Raw genomic sequence first — 13,293 nt, forward strand, 5'->3', positions numbered from 1 at the left:
AAAACTACAAAGAACCAATGAGATCATGCATGCAGCTGTACTCTTAGGATAGAATCTACCAGGATTAGATTATGTTTAAATGAAAAACAGGCACACATTTAGAGATAATTGGCCAAGAAATGTAAATATACTTGATTAATAAAACGTTCCCATGATAACTTGATCTGCCCCTGGGCTGTCTCTAGTCCCACGTTGGTCCTTTTCCCAAGTGCAAACTCTTCATTGCTAGCGTGCTGCTGAGGGAGTAGGCAGTCAACAGACTCTTTGGGGGAAGACATTAGCTAGCAAATGGAATGAGAAAGCTTGTAGAGCTAGCTAGCAGAAATGTTGTTAAAACTTCTGCCTGTGGTTTATTAGCTATATTTGAGATGGCTGTTTTCCTTTCCTGTGCTCTCGTGCTCATTTGCTGAACCAAGTTGGGTCCACTCTCAAGGAAACTCACAATTTTGTGGCAGGATGGATTTGATATTTGGTCTCTGGCCTCCATAAGACTTCAAGAGCAGAAATCTCTTGCTTTGAAGTAACTGGGTCTGTGATTCTTCTCAGTGTCCAGGGTCAGGGGCTCTCAGTCTGAAAGCCAAAGTCAGCTGTTTTATGTATCTCTTATTCTGTCAGAAAACAAAATTCCACTTGACTCTGAGAAAAATATCTGTGAGCTTTAAGGAGTAAGGAGGACACTGAGGCTGGAGTGGATGGAAAGAAGGAGAGATTGTAAAGGGTGAGGTTAGAGAGGCAATGTGAGGTGGTCCATTTCTAGCCTGGAGACCATTATGAGAACTTGGCTGTTTCCTGAGTGAGGTGGGAGAAATGGGCTGGGAGCAGCGATGGGGTGTGAACTGATTGAAAAGGATCATTCTGGCTGCTTTGTTGAGGAATGTGGGCTGAATACAGGAGATGTTTAGGAGGATATCTCAATCCAGATAGAGATGATAGTGTCTTCCATTAGGGGGTTAGTGGTAAAGGTGGCAGGAAGGGGTTAAATTCTGGGCATATTTTGAGGACTGTCAGGGTTTGCTAATGGGTTGGAGGTGGGATGTTAGAAAAAGAGTCAAGGCTGACTCCGAAGTGTTTTGGTCTAATCAACTAGAAGATGCAATTTTTAGATTTGGGAGTTTACACTCCATTTTTTGGTTGCTTGTCCTTTCTGTGAGTTTGTAATCAATGTGAAAATGATCCTGCCACCCGGCAGCTGTCTGACAAGGTTGCTGACTCTCCTGAGGGGCCAGGCTCAGTAGCCAGCCCCAACCTGGAAACAAGGAGTTGAATTTTATCCTGCCACTTCTGTCACACCAAATGGGTATTCCGTTGTCCAGGCATGCCATGCAAATATTTCTTGAGAAAAGGATTCCATCAGAAATGAGGACCTACTTTCAAAATAGGAGTTCTTGGCAGTCCTTGCCATGTCACTTTTGCAATGCAAAATGATAGTGTTCCCGACTGATGAGTATTCTAGAATATAATTCCAAGTGCCTGGATCTATACAGAAGCTCCTGTGCTGATTCTTGGGGTTGGCAAGCTGTTTTTCAAACAGTTGCTGACCATTGCTCGTTTTTCAAACTTTTGTCATCTGCAGAACATTACAATGGCAAAGAGCTTACATGTAGTCCACCAGTTTTAGGTATATTTTTTAAAAGTTGTTAAGTTTTTAAATAATAAAACATTTAAAAATAAATCATAATTTTGTTCATGTCAGCAATAAGAATGATAACATCTATAATCTTTCCCCAAATTATCTTCCTGAAAGGTAGTCTGGTCATCTGGCCCCCTTGAGGGATAGTTTGAGCCATAGGTCAATTTCCACATCTTAGTAGCTTCTTTCTTTTTCTTTCTTTCCTTTAATTTAGAAACACTTAATTCCCAATTGTGTTATTGGCAGTGGTGGCAGGTATTTGATGGTTCATTCAAAGTCATCGACAGTCAGGTTAGCCACAAGCCCAGAAATTTAAGGAGAATTTATTTTATCACTGAAAATTACTTTCAGCTGTGTGTCAGACTCTAACCTGAAGAACATACGCTGTTTCAAAGCTAGAAATTTGAAATTTTAACTTGAGAGCTAAAGGCAAAGGATTTCCTAATCCACGCTGGTTGCTTATGGCTGTGGAAGGTATTTCTTATGATCCTGTTGTATTTGTTTATGGTTTTAAAATGTATCATCACTGACTTTTTCCAACAAATAATAAAAATTATCCAGTATCAAAAAGCTCTTGGCAGTTAGACATTTGCATTCCAGTTTGGTCTTATAAGACGATACGATTTTAACTTAAAAATCATGAAATCTTAGGACTGATTGTAGAAATCAGCACATTCTCAAACTGCAGAGCGAGTTGCGAGCAGTTCATAGAAACACAGCCTGCCAATTTTCGGTAAATTGTAGAAATACATCCCTTGGAGAATGAATCTTGAGGGGACAACATTTTGAATCATTGAAATGGTCTTTCACTTTGCTTCCTCGGTGGATTCATTGCCTTTGCCATGTTGAACTTGTAATTTTGGCTACTGAAAAGGTGTAGTCTATTTCCCTACACCTCAAATAGGGGCTGGCTTTTTAAAATTTTGCATAATAAGTATTTTTTTATTGAAGTATAGTCAGTTTGCAACGTGTCAATTTCTGGTGTACAGCATAACGTTTCAGTCATACATATACATACATATGTTCCTCTTCATATTCTTTTTCGTTATAGGTTACTACAAGATACTGAATAGAGTTCCCTGTGCTGTACAGTAGAATTTGTGGATCAATAGCCTGTGTAGAAGTGACTGTGGCTCTGAGCTTAGCCCTGGAGGTTTTATGTGTTTCTGCTTGCTCCCTTGTATCTCTTTGTTACAGTGATACTGTGCCTGGGGTAGCCTGCTGGAGGATGAGAGATGCTTGGAACTGAGCCATGTTGCCCCAGTAGCCCTAGCCGATAGCCAGCCAACCCCTAGATGTGTGTGAGCCCAGCCAAATTTAACAGCACCGCCAAGCTAATTCCCAAATGGTTCTAATGACATGAGCGATACATGTACTGTTGTGTGCCACAGAGATCTGGCAATTCTTTGTTACATGGAGTAAATGTGGCATTAGATAATCAATACAATAACCAACATAGCTCAGTGTAAAGAATCAGAGTGCCTGTGTTCACTGCTGCTTTTTCATACAGCACGTCAAAAAGATGTTCAGTGGCTGTGAGTTGATTATATGTACAATTTTCATGATTTCCTTCAACATTTAATTAAGATTCGGAGGCAGATTTTTGGTCACTTACTGTTCTTTATGAATAAAGCTGGCTATGGATTGACACTTATTTAATAATTGACAAATATTATACTGTTGGTGCATACATACTTAGTATCCCATCAATACTCAAACTAACTCACCTTTTCTATTTACATTGTATCTCACAAAATAATTATTAAGGTAACCCCAAAAGTTTCTTAATTCTATCATATTAGCTTTCAGTGTTAATTAGAACAAAAATCATCACATAATGCTCCCTCATATACATGTATGCTGAATTTGTACACTGCCCATCAGCAGTTTTGTCCAACTGCAGGGTGGAATATCTGTTAGCACATGTTTTATTTACATATTTGACAAACACTGATACAGCAGGTACTCTGTGCCAGGCACTGTACCTTGCCCAAGATCACACTTAACAAGTGGCAGAGTTGGAACGTGTATTTCAGCATCCTGGTTCTGGAGTCCATGTTCTTAATCGCTATAACTGATGGACATTGGTCCTTATTATGTCATTATTATTACATGGCAACCACAATGCCAGTTGAAAAGGGAGCTTCTCCAATAGCTTTTTCTGTTCTCTTGCCAAACATGATATCAATCAGTAAATATTTAGCTGGCTTTTCAAGCTTATTGGCAATAGTGTGACTTGTTTTGCTGTAGAGAATGTCACTTTAAATGATGCCTCTGTACTTTTGGTTTCTCTGATGCCTTAGAGCGTAATTTGTAAATTGCTTGCTGGAAAGTATTATTTTGTACATGTTCTAGAAAAGCTGTTGGTTTATCAGGAAGGTTGTTGTGCTGTGTTTAAAAACAAGAGGAAGGCTCGAGTTGCTTCATGACCCTAAATGATGATTTTTTTTTTTTTTTAGCAGATAACATACTAGAGACCAGGGGTAAACAGAGAGGAGGATTTTAGAAAAATCTATTTTTTTCAGATATCATATAGTCGGTTTCACTCAGCCCAGCCTATATAGATACATATTTTATATTTTATATTTGCACGTGAGTTCCTGTGATCGTTTACAATTAGGGCATTATCCTAAGATGTGTATCTTTATTACTGTTATTATTACTTCTTTTGCATTTCATTGTTTCACCTTGGAATTCTTGTGTGTGTGTTTGTGTGTGTGTGTGTGGACTGGGAATATAATAATGCATAATTGAGAGGCAACTGAGGTTGGAGATCTCACTAGTCCTGCAACCACACGGCATTTACACAGCTCCCTTCATGGGCCAAATCAGAGTGACTCAGCTCTAAGCATCACCTTCCCTTAGGGTTGGGCAGTGAATTGCTATTTCTTGGTCCTGCTGCTTCTCTGAGCAAGTTTTGTACATGACTCTGGGGAAAAAAATCCATTCTTCACATTTTGCTACATTTGTCCCCCATCATGCACTGCCCACCCCTCGACGGGCGCCTCCTATGGGAAGATTTTCCCTGGCTGTGAGTCTTAAAGTGCCTCTTAATGAGGCAAATATGCCCAAATATGAGGGCAACCCCCATATAAAACAGGTCAAAAAGTAACTGCTCTAAGAAAAATTATCCTTAGATAATCCATATGGAAATAGGCCAAAATCCACAGCTGGATGAGTTCTGTTTTCAGGTTTAGAAATAGTTGGCTTTCTAAAAGTTGACATTGTCCCTGGGACAAATATATTTAGCATCTCCCGTTGCTACTCACTGGGGGCAACTTCGATGCATGTACTTTGGGCCAAGTAACCAAAGGCCACTCACTGGTCCCTCAAATGAGGCCAGTAAACTGGCTTCAATGTAGAGGTTCCTTGACTCTCACAAAGTGAAGTATGAAGAATCATTAATAGATTTGGTTCATCTTTTAAAAGACCATTTCCCACAGTTAAGAGCTTCCTGCTGGCACCCTGGTAGTCCTCCCACTTTCTAGCTTGTTTTCCATTTAAGATGGCCTTCCTGGACTGAGCTGTTTGCACATGCACCCTGAGCGCTAGCCTGGTGGGCTACTCTTCCGTAGACTGTGCCTCTGTGAACGTGAGCCAAGCAACTAAAAGGCAAGACCTGGAAACTGGCCTCCTTTCTTTCTCCTGCTTAAGGAGTTAGAGTCTATCCCAGCTCGTTTTTCAGACACTTCTGCAACTTTTCTTCTGCAGATTTCCTTACAGAGTTTTTCCCTCTGGGCCAAGTTTTGAAAATGTTCAAACTCCACAGGCCTGAGTTTTGGATATGAATTTGGGTCTTGCTGGCTTTATAGTCTTCTGGCCAATCACAGAGCCTCTTTCATTAAAAACAAAGGAGATAAGGGGAGGCTAAGGTTGTCTTGCACATCAACAAGCTCTTCAAAGCAAACATTTCAAGAAGTGCTGATGACTCAGACCAGATGGAGTTCATTTCCCTGAAAAAGACAAGAATATCTAAAGAAACAGGAAGTGAAGTTTCTGAAAACTGGTGTCTTTGGATTTGCCAAACTCCAGCCTCTCTCCAAACATCAAGCTTCCTCCTGCCGTCTCCTCACCTGTCTGCTTGAACTGATACTGCCTTTCAGCTTTTCAAAGAAAACTGACTTCACCCTTACGGAGAACAACTTCAGACTTCAAACCTGGGGTGGGATTCTCAGATTTCTTTCATTACCAAAATGCTTTTAGTTCAAAGTAGATCTTCTATTTCACTTTTTAAAAATGTGATAAAAAAAATTACATAACATGGTATTTATCATTATAACCATTTTTAACTGACAAGGTCAAAGGCATTAAGTATATTCACACTGCTGTACAATCATCACTACCATCTATATCCAGAACTTTTTTCATCTTCTGAAATTTCAGCGCTAGACTCATTAAGCAATAACTCCCAGTTTTCCTCTTCCCCTGGCCCCTGGCAAAGATTGTTCTACTTTTCTGTCTCTGTGAATTTGACTACTCTAGGTGCTCATATGAATGGAATTATACAGCATTTGTCCTTTTGTGATTGGCTTGTTTCACCTAGCTTAAATATCTTCAGGTTTCATTCGTGTTGTGTCATGTGTCAGGATGTCCTTCCTTTTTAAGACTAATAATATTCATTCTATATATATATTATGTTTTCTTTATCCATTCATTCATAGTGGACACTTGGGTTGCTTCTACCTTTTGGCTATTGTGAATAATGCTAATATGCATCTCAGTGTACACATATCTCTTCAAGATCCTGCTTTGAATTATTTTGGATATATACCTAGAGGAATTGCTAGATCATCTGGCAATTCTATTTTTAAGTTTTTGAGGAACTGTCATGCTGTTTTCCATAGTGGCTATACCATTTTACACTCCCACCAGCAGTACACAGGGTTCCAGTTTTTCACATCCTCACCGACACTTGTTATTTTCTGGGTTGTTTGTTTGTTTGATAATAGCCATCTTAGTGGTGCGAAGTGGTACAGATTTGCATTTGTTTCCCCAGTGACTAGTCATGTTCATCTTTTCATGTGCTTATTGGCCATGTGTTATATCTTCTTTGAAGAAATGTCTGTTCAAGTCCTTTCCCCATCTTAAAATCAGGTTAATTTTTTTTTATTGTTGTTGTTATTGAGTTGTTAAAGTTTAATATATTCTGGATATTAACCCCTCATCCGAGATACAATTTGCAACTGTTTTCGCCCATTCCTTGGGTTACCTTTTCACTCTCTTTATAGTATCCTCTGATGCACAAAATTTTTAAATTTTCATGAAATCCAGTTTATCTATTTTTTTCCCTTTGTTGTCTCTACCTTTGGTGTCATATCCAAAAAATCATTGTCAAATCCAAAGTCATGAAGCTTTCCCTATATTTTCTCCTAAGAGTTTTATATTTTTAGCTCTGACATTTTGGTCTTTGATCCATTTTGAGTTCATTTTGATATAGGATATAAGGTGAGGATCCAAGGTCACTTTTTCGCATGTGAATATCTAGTTTTCCCAGCACTATCTTTTGAAAAGACAGTCTCTTCCCCACTGAAGGTCTTGGCACCCTTGCTGAAAATTATTTGGCCATCTATGAGTGGATTTACTTCTGGGTTCTCAGAGTAATTCTTGACTCATTGGATTGTGTGAATGATCACAGAATTGCCTCCAGGTCCCTCAGACCAGAGGCTAGACACTGAGGCCCTCGGGAGGTCTTAGAATATTTGATTCACCTCATATTCAGTTCATTCAGCTTTAGGTAGCTTATCAGTTCTTTGTGTGTAAAAGATTTATACTGCATTTTCCAAGTGAATGAGTTTAACACAGCCCTGAAAATACTAGTGGGCTGAGGTAGTGGGGAATGTAATAAACAAGCCATTAAATATGTGATAAGTATTGAGTGGGAAACATGAAGTGCCTTCACATTGTGTAACATCTTGGAGTTCGTGAAAGCTTCCTTGACCAAGCAAAGTCTAGTCTGAAAGCTGAAGGATAGTAGGGGAAACTTAGGTGAAAACCTGGATAAAGATGTATCAGGCAAGGGAAAAGTATGTTATCAAGTCTTCTCTGATCTTGTGACTATGCTTTGACGAGACCAAGAGCCACAGAAATTTAAATGATTCCTTCTGTGTCTCCTTCCCTGGGCTTGAAGTTCGTTGAGGCAAGACTATGTGATATACACCTTTATATCTTCAGTACCTAATATTGAAGCACCTGGCCACAGTGGGAATTCAGTCCGTGCTTATTTTATCAGACCAATGAACCCTGAGTGTCTATCTTTGGTTTCTGACAGCTTCTAAGCCAGTCATCACCATCAAATGAAACGTTTCCCTCTGTGGACCCGTTGATTTTGTCTGTAGCTTCCTTGTGAGGTTCTCTAGCTTAGAGAAGAAAACCAAAGCTCATAGAGAGTAATTTCTCCAAGATCATGTAGTTAATGAGTAGAGAAGTCAGGATTTGAACCCAGATTTGATTGGTAATTATTTCATGGTGCTTCATTTTGTATGGGCTTAGGTAATTCAGAATTGTGGGTAGGGAAATCAGCTTTTATTGGGGGCCTAGATATCATGCTAGGAGCTCGACCTGTGTTCTGTTCATAGCTAGCTTTTATTGAGCACTTACTATATACCCGGCTATTCTAAACACACTGCCTGTCTTTTCTCATTGAATTCTCACAACGGCACTGTAAGGTGGAGAATATAATTATCACTATTTTACAGATGAGAAAAATTGAGGTCCAAATAGCCAGAACTTGACCTGGCAGACTGACTGGGAGACTGAGCATCACCCGTGGGTCCTCTCAGTGTCACTAGGAAGCAGTGACTGTTACCTTTATTATCAGAAGGAGGGAACTCAGTCAGAGGGGTTGATATTTACTGTCTTTGCTCCTGGTTTTAAATCATTTGTGTTGTTTGGAACAATCTCTTCATTTTCCCTTGTCAGTCCCTCCTCTGCCTCCAAATAATCCAAAAAACCACTTACGACGGGATTGAATCTCTAAGAAATTCTTTCTCTCAAGCAGAGGCTGAGTCATTTCAACCACCAATCCTTCTCTGAGGTCTTAGTTGTTTGATGTTCTTTCTGCCTTTGGAGGGTTGATTAAGAGCCCAGCAAAAAAGAGAAGCTTCAGAGCGTCTCAACTCTGAAAGGGTCCCGTGACCCCAGGCACCCCAGCGGCTGGGTCAGACATGGTGACCATGATTTATGGACCAATAAAGGAGGCCTTTCCAAACCATGTTTCCCCTCCTTCAAGAGAGTGAGCTGTGAACATTCTGAGTATAAAACCTACTTTTCGTAAAATATTTCTGTTTGTCACTGAGAGAAGCCTTAGTATTGGGGGTGGGGATGAGGGGTTAGTAGGAGTGAGAGTGGGGATAACACAAAGAAATTCGACAAAAAAGAGACTCAAAATCCTTAAAGGCACAAACACCACATGTTCTGACTTTAGGCGGTTGTACCCAAACACTCTTTGTGATTGTTTTTTCCCCGACAAACCACGTTTGCAGACAGTAACTGTTGGCCCCTGTGTTCCCCTAAGGAGAAGATTACCCATGTAGGACAGGAGCTTCCTCTCCCCTTCTGCCTTTCTCCCTGCCCCCCACTCAATGCTATCTCCACCCTCCCCCCGCCCCACACCACACACACAAAAAAGCCACCAAAGTTTTTTGAGCTCCATGATGCAATGTAATTTTTTTTTCTGGACAGAGAAGCAGCAGTTGTTTCTTTCTCAACTAATTTTTGTTCCAAGACCTCACAAGGCGTGAGGAGAATAACTTCCTGAGTGAAGAAAGCATTCAAGTGCCTGCATCTAAAGATACACAAATCTGAGAACTTAATGGGAGTAGGGTGGAGACTAGAGAGAATGAAAACAGAAGTAAGTCATTCCTGCTACAGGGAAATTAGAAACAAGACCTTTGTTTTGTTCTCTTTCTTTCTTTCTTTCTTTCTTTCTTTCTTTCTTTCTTTCTTTCTTTCTTTCTTTCTTTCTTTCTTCTTTTCCTTCTTTCTTTCCTTCTTTCTTTCCTTCTTTCTTTCTTCTTTCTTTCTTTCTTTTCTTTCTTTTCTTTCTCTTTCTTTCATTACCCTCTCCGTCTATAAATAACCCTACAGACGTTAAATAAGTTCAGCTTTCTTCAGCTAGAAAAAAAAATTCTGAGGCATGCTTTTCTTTTCTTTTTCTTTTAAAGATCTAGGTCACTGATTGTGGAAGTCGGAGTATAGAAGATTCTTAGAAGAGGTTGTTTCAATAAATTCTAGCCTGACTTATTGGGTTGTTAAATTATAAATTCTATTAAGGCATATTTTCCTCTACTTTCAACTCCAGCAAGTTTTTCCTATATAAAATACTCAGATTACACACAAGTGAGCACTAAAGTGGAGATGGTGGGAGGAGGGTAGATAAGGGTTAGGCGTCATATCCAGAAAATTCCTATAGCCATGAACATTAGGGGCGCACAATTAGCAGGCTTCCCGGAGAGGTTATACATCATGTCCAGGACTTTACATTAAAATGACTTTTTACTTGAGTCATTTGTTAGTCCATTACCAGTTCTCATATCAGATTGCATTTCATCTTGTATTAAATCAAGGTAATCTGGCATGTAAAAATAGGCTCCTTCATTTCGCTTCCAACTCTGGGCAGGACATGAAGATTCCGCAGCATTTTGGCCTCACCCTCCTCCATGAGGCTTGCAGAAGCACAGCCTTTGGACGAAAGCATTCATTGCCGATTGAATCCCAGGTTCTCCCACAGAGACCTGCAGTGTGCAGGATGAATGCTGAGCCATTTGCTAAATGCTGATTTTTCTCTTTAGGGTTCAACTCATTCTCCTCCAGCTACCATCCTAAAAGGATCTGAGATTGAGCGACTCCTGTTGCTAATCCTGCCGTCATTACAGACCCAAAAAGCAGAAGAGAGACCCAGAGCTAATCACAAAGGAGCCAAGGAAACCCGCATAAAAAAGCCACGTCCTTATACTTTGAGGACAACTGGATCTTCCTTATATGATGACCAGCTCTGTTTCCAAGCAGTGTGTCCTTTTATGGGGGTGCAGGGAGAGGCTGGTTAATTACCAAGGCTTCACTGGTAGGAAAACTGAGCCTCTGCATAATTCACTCTATTTATTGCATGAAGGTACTGTTAGGTTTTTGTGCCACCCGGGACAGAAACGGCTGCGGTGTTGGAGTGAAATTCTGCCCTCCACAGGCCAGGACCACATGTGGCACATCAATTACCTTCCTAATGCTCTTCCCTGGTACCCCCGTGTTTCCAAACGCTTAATGCACCTATGAGTAAATGATTTCTTTCCACTACTTCTTAAAGTGCCAGAAGGCAAGAGAAATTTAAACAGACCTAAGATCAACATTGTGAGTTTACTTGGCCTCCCCATCTAGCAACACTGCCATAAATTTCTTCAGCTTCTTAGTTGGGAATTTAAAAGGCCTATAGTCTTGGCAAGGTTTATATAACAATGTTTCTTCTATATGAATTGTAAACTTGCAAAATCCCAAGCAGTGGTGAGGTATCATATTTGGTCAATGGGTCAACCTGAGAAGCCAACAGAAAAACTCAATACCATGTCCAGCCAAACACTTTTTTCTGGGTTTGGCCTGGTGGGTGGAAACAGCTTGGTTGGCTCCATCGCTGACAGGGTCAAGAGCTGGGTCTTGTGGGCTCTTTTTTCCCCCACTCTGGGGCTTTGCTGTTCTACAGGCCTGTCTTCTGTGGCCCTGGCAGAACCAGGGGCCATAAGCAGTGCTGTAGCTGGCAAAGCCCTGGGAGAATGCTCTAGAGGGATGCTGTAAGCTCCAGCTTCGTGGAGCTCTCTCAGCCAGGTCCTCAGAGGGTAGGAATGCACAGAGAGCGGTTTGTGCAGAGGGTGGCCTTGGGAGGCCCAAGGTTTATCAACCAGTCAAGTGTGCTTGATTCTATCAAAGGAGCCTTTGTGATAAGGAGGCACCCCTCCTTCTCTGCCTGACTATAGTTTCCTCTTCAGAATGACCTGCTATGGAGTTATATATGCCTCTCTGCCCGGGTGCCTGGTCGTTGGCACGGAACATTCTTGTGCAGGACTAGTAGGGGCATCTTGTAAGTGACCTGGCTCCAAGGGGAGTAGAGATTCCCTCATTGAAGCCAGAGAGCATTTCCTCTATGACAGCTGGTCTCTTCCAAATGAAGCTCTCCCCTCAAAACAAGTATCAAGCTTTCTGCCTCTTATGGTGTCACTCAGTCTATAGAATAAGTCTCCACATGGAACATGACTCCTCATATGCCAAGAGCTATGTGTTAGGAGCTGAACGCTGAAAGTGGTGGAAAACCTGGCCAGCGACTGATGAGCTCCAGGAACCATGTACCAGGATCACGCATGCATGTATGGAAGACCTTTCTTTTTCCTGCTGCCAGGAAAAGTGCTAAAACTACGGGACCTTACTCTGATCTTTGAGGGACATTTTAGTTTCATGCTTAGGGAAACTGTGAAGATTGTTCTCATATCTCTAATTCACCATCCAATATTGGCTGGAAAAGAAGTTTGCAACCAGCAAGACTGACCAGCAAGAAGAGGGAAGGTTAAGAACTTCCTGGTTTGGAGAGCAGAAGGAAGCTAACTTTGTATTTTACTAAGACTTATAAGAAAGAAACTGAAATATTAAAGGATGGAAAATGATACATAAAACCAATTGGAAGTTACCGGCTTATAGCATTTAGCCAGAATGAGGCATAGCAGGGGAGAAATGACAGACGTCGAAGGAATGCATTGCCATACAGGTGTTTCTGGTTTGTTCTCTCATAATTCATGGCCCAGACAGTATTCAATTAAGTCAAAAGGCTTGCACTGAAAATTGATTCAAGGATATGCTCTTTAAGTCTATGCATCATTAACCTATGAAATTCATCACCTTGGGGGTGTCATTTAGGTCCAAGTGAAGCAGAAAATATAATAGTTGGAAGCACACTTTAGATCAGTGATTTTTAAGTTTTTTGTGAACAGTAGAACTTTTTAAAAAAATGAAATCTTAAGCAAAATCCCAAAATATAAAACAGATAAAAGTGGAAATGTTTTGGTTAGAGGAGGACCCACTGGCCTCCTCTTTGCTGCTTGAAACCCCCACTACTCCATAGAAAAGAGTGTGAAAATTTGTGTTTTAGGTAATTATTTTAAAAACCTAATCAATAGGGACACACTGAACCAGGTATCTGCAACAAACCTGTTCCCGAGGGGCTGGAGCTGGTGAATCTTATGGCCCTAGCATTTCTAGAGATGAAGCTTCTGGGCTTGGTTTGGTCACAGATGATACTGTTAGGGACAGAACTGATGCTATTGGCTGCCGTCATCTTCCACTTGCCTCCTCTGGGTGTGAAGAACATGTGGTGTCTATCTTGAGTCTTTCCTGGGCTGGGAATACCTGTTCCAGTCACTAATTCCTGAATTTGCTGATGTTTAGGTAACCAGTTTGAAAGGCCTGAGGAAAGCTGATTTTATCCCATTTTGCCTATTGAAAATGTCAGTAGTAATTTCATATCCGTGGCACTTGTAGAAGTAGCCGCACCCAAAATTCACTTGGATCTCCAGAGACTGCTAGCACATGCAAAAGAGGACACGGAAGATTGTCTTCTGACTTCTTGCATGCACTTTCCCTTCCTGAGGATTGTGTGTCTAGCATCCTTACTTGGGATGTGATAAAGATGG

Source organism: Camelus ferus, chromosome 3 (assembly GCF_009834535.1).
Source record: "Camelus ferus isolate YT-003-E chromosome 3, BCGSAC_Cfer_1.0, whole genome shotgun sequence".
Taxonomy (NCBI): Eukaryota; Metazoa; Chordata; class Mammalia; order Artiodactyla; family Camelidae; genus Camelus; species Camelus ferus.